This window comes from Mya arenaria, chromosome 11 (assembly GCF_026914265.1).
Source record: "Mya arenaria isolate MELC-2E11 chromosome 11, ASM2691426v1".
NCBI lineage: Eukaryota > Metazoa > Mollusca > Bivalvia > Myida > Myidae > Mya > Mya arenaria.
Genome location: NC_069132.1, coordinates 19,244,509 through 19,258,495, shown reverse-complemented (window position 1 = coordinate 19,258,495; position 13,987 = coordinate 19,244,509). Strand labels below are relative to the sequence as shown.

At 37.3% G+C, this 13,987-nt stretch overlaps 1 pseudogene; it reads left to right on the top strand.

The window, feature by feature from the left end:
- The first annotated feature begins 1,124 nt into the window (after positions 1-1,124).
- On the top strand, positions 1,125-13,488 carry LOC128208388 (mediator of RNA polymerase II transcription subunit 17-like; annotated as a pseudogene).
- The last annotated feature ends 499 nt before the right edge of the window (positions 13,489-13,987 follow it).

Genomic DNA, 13,987 nt, shown 5'->3' with positions numbered 1-13,987 from the left:
AAGATTGTCCCTTATGCATATTCTGCAATGAAGTAGAAGATTATGAGCACTTTTTTGTTACATGTAAGGCATTGTCGACCTTTTGGAGCGATATTCAGACAGTCTTTAATAAATGTGGAATACAGAAACATATTAAGAATATTAAGCACATTGTGCTGGGGTATAAAATTACCCAAAAAGATTATAATATTGTTAACATTGTACTAAGTCAAGTTTCTTATTGTATTTACAAGACTTACTATATGTGTGAAAGAAGAACGAAACCGATTAATATTATGCACCATTTATATAATGATTTAATAACGCTTCAAACTCATTTTACAAATAAAGGCATTTCCCTGCGCTTTCTAAATGAATTTATCAAATATATTGCTATATATTGAATATTCGCCTCAAATACTATACCATTTACTTACCACATTGCTTGTTATTTGTAACCTTTGTTTGTTTTATGATAAAATAAACGGATTGTTATAGATTGACAATTCCAAAAAGAAAACAAAACAAAAAACCATCCGCATGTTAACCAGTCAAAGAAGTCATTTTGTGTACTTCGTCTTATATATTATGTTAGCATTTTAAAAAGCTAGACAAACTGGAATACAAAAAACAACTTGCTAATTCAGGCAGACAAATTGGAATTTCTTTTTGTACAACAGCATTTTTATTTGTCCCTGGCTTCAGCCAAGTGGGTTATTTTTAGGACTGTTGTTGTGTACTATCATTAAACAACTTAAGAAAAAGTTCGGTTTCAGAAAATAAAATTGGTTGAACTAAACCATTATGTATTATGTATTATGTATGGTGTAGGAGTACAAACAATGCGCTGAAAATGTAAAAATAGAAGATCCAGCATGTTCAGCCTGTTTTTTTTATAGACCACAAACCGTTCAGCTTCAAAACCTATAAAGATGGACAGTAGCCAACAGTCTCGAGATGTTATAACCATGCTTTGATTCACTGTTGTCATGTGTTAATTATTGTTTTTAAATCATATAATTCTTATGTAGTCACTTCTGAATTGGTGTGATTGCCTGACAGCCACTCTTTAGCAATCAATGCAAGATTTGTTTCTCATAGAAAATATAACATCATTCAATTAAGTCCAGACTAGACTTGAGCCTATGATACAGAACCCATCCATGGCGCTCTACCAACTGAGCAAACAAGGCAGCTGGTTCTTAGTAACATTTTTCCAAGAAATATCAAACATTTGAAGACACTTTCTGTGTTGTCTTAGTTATTGAAAGCAATCAAACCAGGGATTTTCCTGTATACAGGGACACCCATTTTAATTTAACTAATTTTATCCAAAGTAATATTGAATCAAGTATTAGCCGTATGGGACTCTGTACAACTACATTGACCCATGAGTGTCACAGGACAATCCGTAGGGAAGATGCTTGTTTTTAATTTATTGCATACTGTAGTATGAAGGAGTAATTAGTACATAAGAGTTCAAACAGTTGGTTTGCAATCTGACTTTGACAAAGGTGCATAGGGATAGTGGTTACTTTTTAAGCAAACTTTAAAAAAATGAAAAAAAGTTAAATCAATCAGCCTGATTGATCACTTTTTCAGCCCATTGTCAATGTCAGAATGTTTGGCAAAGAGTGCCCAGAAGATCGATTTTGGTGAGGAGGATGAGGGTATCGAAGGTAAGCAGACATCTGAGGAGGGGACAACAGAGAAGGAGGAGTCCGCCTTCCAGCCCTCACTCTGGCCCTGGGACAATGTGCGCAACAAACTCAAGTGAGATATTTGTAATCAATGAAATTTGAGACAATTGGTCATATGTAGCACAATCCCATGTTTAAAAGTTGAAAAATATTTGGTGAAGTATTTTTTCATTTAAGAAAACAACAATAAACATAATCAATAATAGCCAAATGCAATATTCAAAATCACAGAAAAACATCTCAGGTTGATGATCCTACCTGTAATTTGTCTAGATTTGCCTTTCCAGGCTCGTACACATGAATCAATTGGTATATAAAGAAGGATTTTTAGTGCAGCTGTTATTTTGCGAAATAATTAAAAACCTGTAAATACTTTCCAACAGGACATCACTTACAGAGATTGGAGTATTGTTGGATGTATTAAACATTGCAAAAGAGAAGAAGTACATGGCTATAGTACAGGTCCAGCAGGATACCTCAGAACCAAAATCTGCTCTGCAACTCTTGGCCAAGAAAAAGGTATGGTTGGGTGGCATATTTCATTATGCCTTAGATGTTGTCAGATCATACTCCCTCTCTCTATTGTAATAACTTGTGTACTCTTACAAAGTAGATTCTGTAGTTCAGTGTTACAAAAGCTTTGATGCAATACATGGGTGAAGATTTCATTTCTGTTCTATGATTTATCAAACAGACACTATTCAGTTTGAGCTTTAGAGTGTGATTTTAATTTATTACTCATTGTCATGATGTTTTTATACTAGATGATGTTCATGTGTATGCAAGTATGATCGTATGTAATTTCTTGATTATATGCTATTTTATTAAAGGCTATAAGTCTTCAGTCAATATGTGGCGTAAGTAATAAACCTTTATTCTGGTTTTCTGACTGGTTTTGTAATCCAGTTCATGCCCATGCAAGTTACTAGCATTTTGAATTATGGCATTGACATGTAGACATCTGTATCAGTTCATGTTAGAATAGCGTATGTAATTGCTTATAATTGGACAGGGATTTTCATGTGGAAATTGGCTTTACTATATATGAAACAAAATCAGGTTGTGTATCTTGTTTAAAGCTAGTTGCATGATACAGTTGGGTTAATGTTTTGATTTTAAAATCCATATAAAATGTGTCATTTTCCTTCCATGCATTTTGTTTTTATCCCTGTATATGGGTTTAATATTGTAATCATATTCTCCATTTATTTTTCAAAATCCATACCTTGACCTTTTACCATATAATGGAAATTCTTGTTAAAGACACCATCCAGACATTATGATATTAAACCTTTTTTTTCTTAAACATTAAAATAAATTTCATAACCATGTACTCTTTAAGTTGACCTTCCTGTTAAAACTAGATGTTCAGAAGCTATTGATTTAGTCAATAGATAACACCATTTATGATCTAAAACTTGTGCAGTTTTAGATACGACATATATATTCATTCCATAGTAAAACTCTGTATAACCAGTTTTGATAGGACATACAATTCAATCATGGCAGTAACATTTTCAAGCACTCAAGAATTCCATTATCTAAATACATGACAGTGCTACAGCTAGCCTGTTTTTTGAGGGCGGTCCTCCCGTGCCTATTTTCTTACCGCCCTGCCCCCTTTTTGGGTAGTGCCTTTTTCACTAATGCTCTATTAGCACCATCTATCCCGTTAGTGCCCTTTTTACTATTGAAATAATCATGAAAGATCGGCAGCCCTTAATCCGCTGTCATAATTGAGACAAATTATGTAATACTTATGATGATAATAGTGTTCCCGTGTCACCATGCTGCCCCATTGACTATGCTATACTGCCCTTTCATCATCCCATGTGTGTTGTCCGTGTTATATGACAGCTTATTGTGTATTTGTATAATGAGCAGATGACCTGTGTTTTCATAATTGGTCATCTTTTAATCCAATAATTAGGGAGAGTCAAATAGTGAAACATCACCAGGAGGCGGAGCTATTGAATGGGGGTACACTCAAAAGCCCCCCCTATCAAAAGCCCCCCGTTCAAAAGCCCCCCCTATCAAAAGCCCCCCGTTCAAAAGCCCCCCCTCAAAATGGGCAAGTGGTTCAAAATTGAATGTCAGCCATAAAACATTAATCGACAGAAATATGAAAATCTACAAAAAAGGCATACTGTAAATCACTGTGTATCGGACACACTTTTTTCCTCCAGAATCCCCCCCCCCAAAAAAAAAACAACAAAAAAAACACCTCCAAACAAAACACGCCTACGTCGGTAGCTATTTGGAAAAAATGCATGATATGAAATAGTTGTCTGCTGCCTGCTGTTATATTTTAATACATGTTTATTAACTCACTTTAAGAATTTGCATGCAGATTGACTGGTTTTTGTATTTCGTTAAATGAAATATTATACAATTTGTTAAATGAAATATTATACGAAGAATGCTTCAAATGTTGATTAATTGTGGCATCCAGTGTGAAAGTGGTTGGTATTAGGGCTCTGTAGGCAGGCATGGCAATCCAAGTTACACTATAAACTTAGATATCCATAAAAAAAATAAGATGCTGTATGTTATTAAATTTCTTAATTTATACTTTGATTGAAAAAAAAATTATGCATAGTTTCACATTGTAAGAACTGAGTTCATAGCAAATGTTAAGTGTTACTATAATGCACCAGTCAATTGTAACCACGCCCCCCCCCCCCCCAAAGGTCCGGGGAATAGCCGGGACTTTGACTTTCGGTCCAGCAAACCCCGGGTAAAATCTCTGCCCCCCGGGGTCGGACTGATGGTCAAATTCCCCCACACCCCAGGGAGGCTAGGTAAGGCAAATTCCCCGCTATATTTTGCCCGAAGTTAAAACCACCGCATTCACCCGGCACTGCAGGGCCACTTGAAAGGTAAAAACCCGGCCCATTTCCCCGGCTATCCTAGGCATACCCCTGGACCTGGGGGGCAGTGGTTACAATTGACTGGTTCATAATAATGTATAACAACCACAGTAAACATTGAATGAAGCATTTTGCATCAGTTTAACAGTGGCAATTTTGAAGATTTAAATGGAAGAATTACCAGCCTTGATAAAGTCGTTAAACTTTTATTTTTATTTTTATTTCAATACTTTGCTGAATCGGTCAATACCATCCTGTGTCAAGGTGGCATGCTGGAGTTGTCACAGTTTGTTTTTTTCTACTTTCAAGGGAATGGTGGCGGCGCCCTGTGATAGGGGAAAAATAGCGCTGTTTTGGCATTAAGGGGGAAAATACTAACATGATTCATATAATGTTCAACTTGTTTCAAAACCTTTTATCAATACAAACCTATCAACATGTTTATGAATGGCACTATATTGATACATTTGCTAATTGTTGAGTGATCAATGCTCCTCAAAAAAAATCAAAGGGGATTTTTTTACCTGGATAGGGAAAAAATATATTCTTTTTTAGGAGGGGAATGGGGCAACTTTGGGGCCAAAAAAACCCATTGAGTCATCACTTCTTTGATAGCTCTAAATGTCAATAGTACACACAATGGAACATTCTTAGAAAGCTTGAGTGATATTGATAATCTGTCAGGCCTTGAATTCATTGAACAGGCATTTTAGATCGTACATACTTCAAGTATATAAAAGTACTTATTATCCACATGTCATTAAACTGATTCATCAATTTGCAGGGTTTAAACACAGCAGCCAGTGTGCTTATAAGTGGTGCTGAGCGCCTGAAGCAGTCACAGGAGGAAAAGGGCGGGGTTAGTTCCCATGACAAGTTCCACATCGAGCTGCTCAAGCTACGCCAGAACTGGAGACTGAAGAAGGTTGGCAACTCCATCATCGGTGACCTAAGCTACAGATCAGGCTAGTAACTAAGTTATGAGTTTCTGGTATTAAAGTTCTTTATGTGTGTATCAATTAAGAGTGTGATAGTACAAAGAGGGCTTTAAAAACTAAAGTTGTAAATTTAACAGCTTCATTTTATTGTAGGTAAGCTGATTATTTAATAACTGCATTTGGTAAACCACACAGATGCTGTTGCTATGTAAATGACTTTATTGTTATTTTGTACAGCTGGGTCGAGGTTCTGGCAAGGGGGAACATTTGAAGTGACCAAAACCACTAGTCTACCATCAGACCAGGAGGGAAGCACTGCCCAACAGTACCCCCTGCAGGTGGTTATTCCAAGTGAACTGGAGGGTTCTTCCTACCTACAACTAGAGATCAAGTCTGTCCCAGGTTTGTTGACATAGTTTAGATTGTACTTTACTTTCTTTTACTTTTAATAATTATGTTAAGTTAATAGACTGTATTTTCTGTGTTGATTGGCCATCAGTTTTCTACCTTCTTTAGGCTGTCTAGTAAGGTATAACAGGACTGTTATGTAGATATAAGACGCCATTTATTTTGTTTAAGACTCGATGGACCTGATGAGTGTGACACTGCAGGTTCCAGACGGGTTTGGACGCACCCCTCTCAATGCCCACTGGCAGAGTCGACTGGATAGAGCTCAGAACGTCCTCTTCTGCAAGGAGCTTTTTGCACAGGTAGAAAAGTAGTGCAGATTTGTTAGGCTTATTTTTTTAAACAAAACTTTTAAGGTTTGAAATTTGGTCCAATTGGCATTTAGACTGCACATGGTAATTAATCAAAACAACTTTTACTGAAAGGATTAATGATTAATTAATTTTCTTTCTGACAGTTATATTGCTGAGTAAATGAAATTAACAATTCTGTTTGCAGCTTGCTCGGGAGGCGGTGCAACTAAAGAGCAATGTGCCACATGTTGTTGTCAGTAACCAGATCATCACAAATGTATGTGTAGCCTGTAATGGAATAGTGAAAGCAAGATCATCGTTTGCCTCTACTTTATTTACCCTAACATCTAAAGAAATTTTTGTGTTTAACTGAAATTAATGTTATTTTCTGTCAGATATAGATGTTGTACACACTCATTTCCATTATTTATCCTGTACAGGTAAGTGCTGAAATGACTAGTCCATTTATCCTGTTTTCAGATATTTCCTGGTGTTCAGCTGTCCATAGTTTTGTGCCATTCAACAGGAAAGGGAGATAAAAAGGTGCAAACAACAGATATTATTAACCTCTTATACCCTAGTCATATAATTTCATATTTTAAAGCTTTAAATGTGAAATTACACACCAGTTCAGATATTACAGCAATTTAATAGTGTCACTGTGTTTTGAAGGAGAGTACTTTTTGCCACCCAAACCCCATATTTTGGTAAAATATTCAAACATAATTTTCTCCACCACAATTTCTGCAGACAGGTCCACATTCTGGCAAGATGGACCACAAGCATGTATTGGAGCACTCACTTCACCAGCTACTCCGGGAGGTCCACCATCGGACCTTACACCTCGCAGCCCCCCACCCTGTCACAGCACCCTTTGGCATGAGCAAGCGATGACGCCTTGCTGGACCCACAGCCATGTCCCGGTCAGATCTCAAGGAGATGAGCGACAGGTCAGGGTGAGACTGGTGATAGGAATATACATGAAGTTAATCATCAACATAGTGTGAGGACTCAATAGTCATGGCATAAAGAAATCAGTTCTTACATTGAAGTTATATATGTCACAATAAGAAGAACCACTTGCATGGATTAAACTGATGTGTTAAATGGCAATGCCAAATGCAATGGAAATATTTTATAGAAGTAAATTTAATCATTAATGAAACGATACAAACAATTTTATGTTTTGTTTTGGTACATGTATGCTTTCGTTCATTTTAGATACTGACTGTCATGTGTTTATTTCAGTGAGACTTTGCTTGAACAGATAATCAAGCAAGCCAGGCATGAGGTGTTGAGACAAAGGTTGGAATAGTTTTATATTTGATACAACCATAATGGATCATCTATCAGACTTTTCAACTGAAGCTCTTAAAAAATATAAATGAACCTCCCAGTGGCAAATTGCATCTAGCTTGTTCCATAGAATATTAAGTGAAAATCGTGCTGTGTGAATTGAATGTTCTTATATGGTTTGTAAGTATTTGACCTTGAACTGTTTATTTCAGAACGATGTCAGTGATTGACCGTCTGGCAGGGGAGATTCCCGACCCCCAAATCATGGCACACTGGTCGTGTCTCAACAGTCCTCTTCAATCCAACGTCAAGATCATTATCACATCCAACGGATACGAGGGCATGAGGTAAAACTTTGTTGTATCTTACATTTTATTAAATTGGTCTTTTGGAAGAAACTCTAGTCAACCCAGAGATCACAGATTTGATCTCCCACCTTACCACTAATAGTGTTCAGGGAGGAATGTTTAACAGAGATTGCATGTGATAGGGCTAAACACTTATGTTTGTTACAGCCAAGGTATATGCTTGTTATAGCCATGATATATGTTTGTTATAGCCAGGGTATGTTTGTTATAGCCAGAGTAACTGTTTGTTATAGCCAGGGTATATGTTTCTTTAACCAGGGTATATGTTTGTTATAACCCAGGTATATGTTATAATAGCCAGGATGTCTGATTGTTATAGCAAGGGTATGTTTGTTATAGCCAGGGTATATCTTTGTAATAGCCAGGATATCTGATTGTTATAGCCTGGGTATGTTTGGTATAGCCAGGATATCTGATTGTTTCAGCCAGGGTATGTTTGTTAAAGCCAGAGTAACTGTTTGTTATAGTCAGGGTATATGTTTGTAATAGCCAGGATATCTGATTGTTATAGCCTGGGTATGTTTGTTATAGCCAGGATATCTGATTGTTTCAGCCAGGGTATGTTTGTTAAAGCCAGAGTAACTGTTTGTTATAGTCAGGGTATATGTTTGTAATAGCCAGGATATCTGATTGTTATAGCAAGGGTATGTTTGTTATAGACAGGGTATATCTTTGTAATAGCCAGGATATCTGATTGTTATAGCCAGGGTATGTTTGTTATAGCCAGAGTAACTGTTTGTTATAGCTAGGGGATATGTTTGCTTTAGCCAGGGTATATGTTTGTTATAGCCATGGTTTATGTTTGTTATAGCCATGGTATATGTTTGTTATAGGCAGGGTATGTCTAACCAGGATGGAATTCTGTCTATGCCCCACAACCTAAAAAGACTTAACACCCCCATTCCCCCACCCCTTAATATTGTTGTGCATGTATATTGCTTACTTACACTTGTTCACATATTCTTCCATAGTAAAGCAATTATAGTACTTGCTTTAATTGGTATTTAGCTAATTGAAATAGTATTGTTCATTATATAAAAGTTAAGGAAGGAAGCTAAATTTGTAATTATGTGTTATCATTCTCCATTCAGGATTCAATTGGATGATTCAGCATGGAGGTAGACATTTATGTACATGTACCACCATATATATATCTTCCTGAAGGATCAAGCATTTATGGGTTATGATGAATCAAATACATCTGTCACAGCATGCATAGTTTACCCCGAAGGTGTAGTGCTATAATCTGGGATTGGGTTTTGGATACATGCTGAAAAACTGTTCAAACTGTGAAATTCAGTTTGATATGCATGTACTATGGGAAAAATCAAGAAGAAGATATACATTTGACACCTATTTACACTTAGTTAATGTTAGATTCTGTTATTGTTTCTAGAGACAGAAATTATTGCTCATAATTAGTTCAGTTGTACAGTAAAACTGCGTTCGTTCGAACAAGCAGTCGTTCGAGAACCAGCGGTCCTTCAAGGTGGAAGCTTGGTCCTGAACATTTTTCCTTCTCTTTTTATATAAAATATACCTACGCTGCATCAAAACCTAAATATGTTGAGGAGTTGAGCAAAATAGTCGGTCCCAAGTACACAAATCATGCACAAAACCTAATGGCTCCCTCGAGATAATAATTTCACACTTTTTTCCAAACGCGTGTTCCAAAATAAACAAACAATTGCTGTTAAAACTTTCGAAAGTTGTGAAAATCGCAATGACAGTTGAAAGGCAATTTGATAAGGTGTGAAAAACTGTTTATCACTGTTTACGCATGACCGAAAGTAGTTGATAAGAGCATTTGAGACGTTAATGACGAGAAGTTAATTGTGAGAAATGTAAATGGGTATTAAAAATATGAATAAACACTACCATATCGATCCAACATCGGAATCTCTGAAAAGAATTCCTTCTTGTCACTTTGCTTTGCTATATGGCAATTTTGTAAAAATAAACATTTCTATTTATTCATTTATTGATATCTTTTACATTTTACATTTAGTATACGACAGCCTTTGAACATATGAGCGATTTCCACAACACAACACATCATCGGTGTCTTAGTAAACAGTCGGTTTGACGTCTTCAAACTTAAAATACACTGAAAGATATTTCATAACTGACTGGAAAGTTGTAATTCAGGTTGTTCGAAACATTGGTTCCCTCGAGGTTTTGGCTCGGTCCCATGCCCTGACCGATCACAGTTTTACTGTATGTGTATAAATCTTTATATCCAGAATATTTCATGTATTCAACATACAGGTTTTACATCCAATACATGAAATGCAGTTCTGTGTGCTGTAGAACTTTTTCACTTCAATGGAATTTTTTCATAAATTATTTCAGCAGATTACATTGAAGAAGATGACATCAAATTCATAGTATTGATAAATGTGTCACAAAAATGCCTTGTAGAAGGTATATAAAGTTTGCTAGCAAAATTTCAATATGTTTCAATGAGGTATGGTATAGATGAAGAGATTATATAGACTTTTATCCTTCTGAGCTATTTTCCAATAACATTTTAAAGAACATGTATATCTAAAACACTGTAGAAAGAGCTGGAGAGTAAAGCTTCAATATAGGCCCTACTACCTGGGGTCTCAAGAACGTGTCATGATGTGACATTTCAGGGTGACGTGGCAGTCACTGGACCTGGAGATTGGTGTGGATGGTATCCTGGTGACGACAAAGGACAGACGTACGCTTAAACTCTCCTTCCAGGAGAAAGAGGTGGAGGATATTATCCGCTGGCAGGTACGAACATGTGCAATGGCTTCATAACACTCATTGTCACTTCACTGCATGCCCCATATTTATTTAATAGCAAGGATGGCCCTATTCAAGAGTTTAAATAAGTTTGTCTTCAGATATATGTTGGGGGGTTTTATATATCACTACCACAACAATGCTCAAGTTGCAGCAGAATCGTAAGTTTCTTTTTAAACATGAATGCAAAAACTAACCAAGTCAAAACTATTTGTAGAATGTAACCTGTTTTAAGTGTTCATTCGAGTGCACTGAAAATACCTGTCTTCTTTGTTTATCACTGTGTGAATATTATCAGGTGTCGCAGCATCACATAGCGCTATCCCAGAACCTAGCACGGTTGATTGGCTGGCAGGTACTCAGTTACAATGGGTGTAGCGGTGTTGGAGAGATGGAGGGGTTTGCCTGTGCCTCCTCTATACAGCTGGTTGCTCCTAACAATGACAGGTAAGTTTTGATGGTAGACTACAGCTGGTTGCTCCTAACAATGACAGGTAAGTTTGGATGGTAGACTACAGCTGGTTGCTCCTAACAATGAGAGGTAAGTTTTGATGATAGACTTCAGCTGGTTGCTCCTTACAATGACAGGTAAGTTGGGATGGTAGACTACAGCTGGTTGCTCCTAACAATGAGAGGTAAGTTGGGATGGTAAACTACAGCTGATTGCTCCTTACAATGACAGGTAAGTTGGGATGGTAGACTACAGCTGGTTGCTCCTTACAATGACAGGTAAGTTGGGATGGTAGACTACAGCTGGTTGCACCTTACAATGACAGGTAAGTTGGAATGGTAGACTACAGCTGGTTGCACCTTACAATGACAGGTAAGTTGGAATGGTAGACTTCAGCTGGTTGCACCTTACAATGACAGTTAAGTTGGGATGGTAGACTTCAGCTGGTTGCACCTTACAATGACAGGTAAGTTGGAATGGTAGACTACAGCTGGTTGCACCTTACAATGACAGGTAAGTTGGGATGGTAGACTTCAGCTGGTTGCTCCTTACAATGACAGGTAAGTTGGGATGGTAGACTTCAGCTGGTTGCTCCTTACAATGACAGGTAAGTTGGAATGGTAGACTTCAGCTGGTTGCACCTTACAATGACAGGTAAGTTGGGATGGTAGACTTCAGCTGGTTGCTCCTAACAATGAGAGGTAAGTTGGGATGGTAGACTTCAGCTGGTTGCTCCTAACAATGAGAGGTAAGTTGGGATGGTAGACTTCAGCTGGTTGCTCCTAACAATGAGAGGTAAGTTGGGATGGTAGACTTCAGCTGGTTGCACCTTACAATGAGAGGTAAGTTGGGATGGTAGACTTCAGCTGGTTGCTCCTAACAATGAGAGGTAAGTTGGAATGGTAGACTTCAGCTGGTTGCACCTTACAATGACAGGTAAGTTGGGATGGTAGACTTCAGCTGGTTGCTCCTTAAAATGACAGGTAAGTTGGGATGGTAGACTTCAGCTGGTTGCTCCTAACAATGAGAGGTAAGTTGGGATGGTAGACTTCAGCTGGTTGCTCCTAACAATGAGAGGTAAGTTGGGATGGTAGACTTCAGCTGGTTGCTCCTAACAATGAGAGGTAAGTTGGGATGGTAGACTTCAGCTGGTTGCTCCTTACAATGACAGGTAAGTTGGGATGGTAGACTTCAGCTGGTTGCTCCTAACAATGAGAGGTAAGTTGGGATGGTAGACTTCAGCTGGTTGCACCTTACAATGAGAGGTAAGTTGGGATGGTAAACTACAGCTGGTTGCTCCTTACAATGACAGGTAAGTTGGGATGGTAGACTACAGCTGGTTGCTCCTTACAATGACAGGTAAGTTGGGATGGTAGACTTCAGCTGGTTGCACCTTACAATGACAGGTAAGTTGGGATGGTAGACTACAGCTGGTTGCACCTTACAATGACAGGTAAGTTAGGATGGTAGACTTCAGCTGGTTGCTCCTTACAATGACAGGTAAGTTGGAATGGTAGTCTTAGCATCATGTAAGAATAGATTCATTTCTTAGGATTTCATCACATGACATAATAAATAGATAAATGAAAAGTATGTTCATATAATTCTAGCACAGACTGCGTTTGTGGTGTTTATTGATGGCATTAATGCTGAACTTATATACACACTAGAAAACTGGTCACGAACTAGAGAGCTTGTCTTTTACTGATAAAATCTGCAATGATGTGTAAAAAAATCATGATAAAAACATGTACAGAAATTAAAATAATTTGTTATAAAGAATTGCTAGCATCATTTCCATGAAAACTTACTCATGATCTTGTACTATTACTCTCTTTCCATCTCGTTATTTAATTTCAGGATGTTATCTGTACGAAGTGGACCAACATCAGGCCTACATGTGTTTTTAAAAATAGACAGTTCGGGTAACCTTGACCCCAGTCTCTCATCTCTTGTTGATCCTAAATGGCTTAACCTCGGTGGGACATTCCGTGAACTTGACCTTGAACAGATTGAAGGTCGTAACCTGGCAACGAAGTTGGAACTGATCATGGCAATGGTTAACAAGAAGAGATGAAATGATTTGGTTAAACCATTACAGATCTTCAGTGAGGATAAATGGTCTTACAACATACCAATACCATGCATTACTGGGTTTTAAGAGGTCCATGATCTGAATACAGAGGATTTGTTGAAGTGCTTCTTCAAGCTGACCAATGTGCAATGTGTTAAATGATTTACATAGTATACTTGCTAGAAAGTTCATGATCAACAAATGCAAGCAAGAGAATCAAATGTTTGAATCTCAAAGGGCCTATGTAAACAGCTAGTGTCATTAATGAACACAGTTGCAAGGACACCAATTCGTGTTACTCATAATTGAATAACAAGCATGTGTTTTAATGTTATACATTGAAAACCAATAAAATATGTAAAGTTAATCTGGAAAGTTGTTTAATGTTACAGAAAAAAAACTTTTAGGTGCCAATCTGGTGTACAGTCCCTTTAATGGTTTATTTCTTTTGAAAACAATAATTTAAGTCTTAACATGCTTATGATAAACATAATGTAAAGGTCAAATTGGTTGTAAGATGAATCGCTCCAGTAACACCAGATTAACATTAATGTTAAGTTGGTTTTCTTCTGCAGACAATAAGAAAGGTATTTACCATCCAACCTTGATTAAACTGAAGTTGTTATGGCCCCTATATCAAGGTAAGTTTTGATTCTCAATTGATCGAAATATCTCTAGTTACACAAGAGTTATACCCCCTTAACAGCTTATTTATTTATTGTCAGTTAGTATAACAGTCAAAATTCTCCAATTGTTGACAGTACATAGTTTAGCCCCTTACATTAAAAGTGGTGCATACATGCCATATCCCCCAGAGGGGGAAAAAATCCCCCGG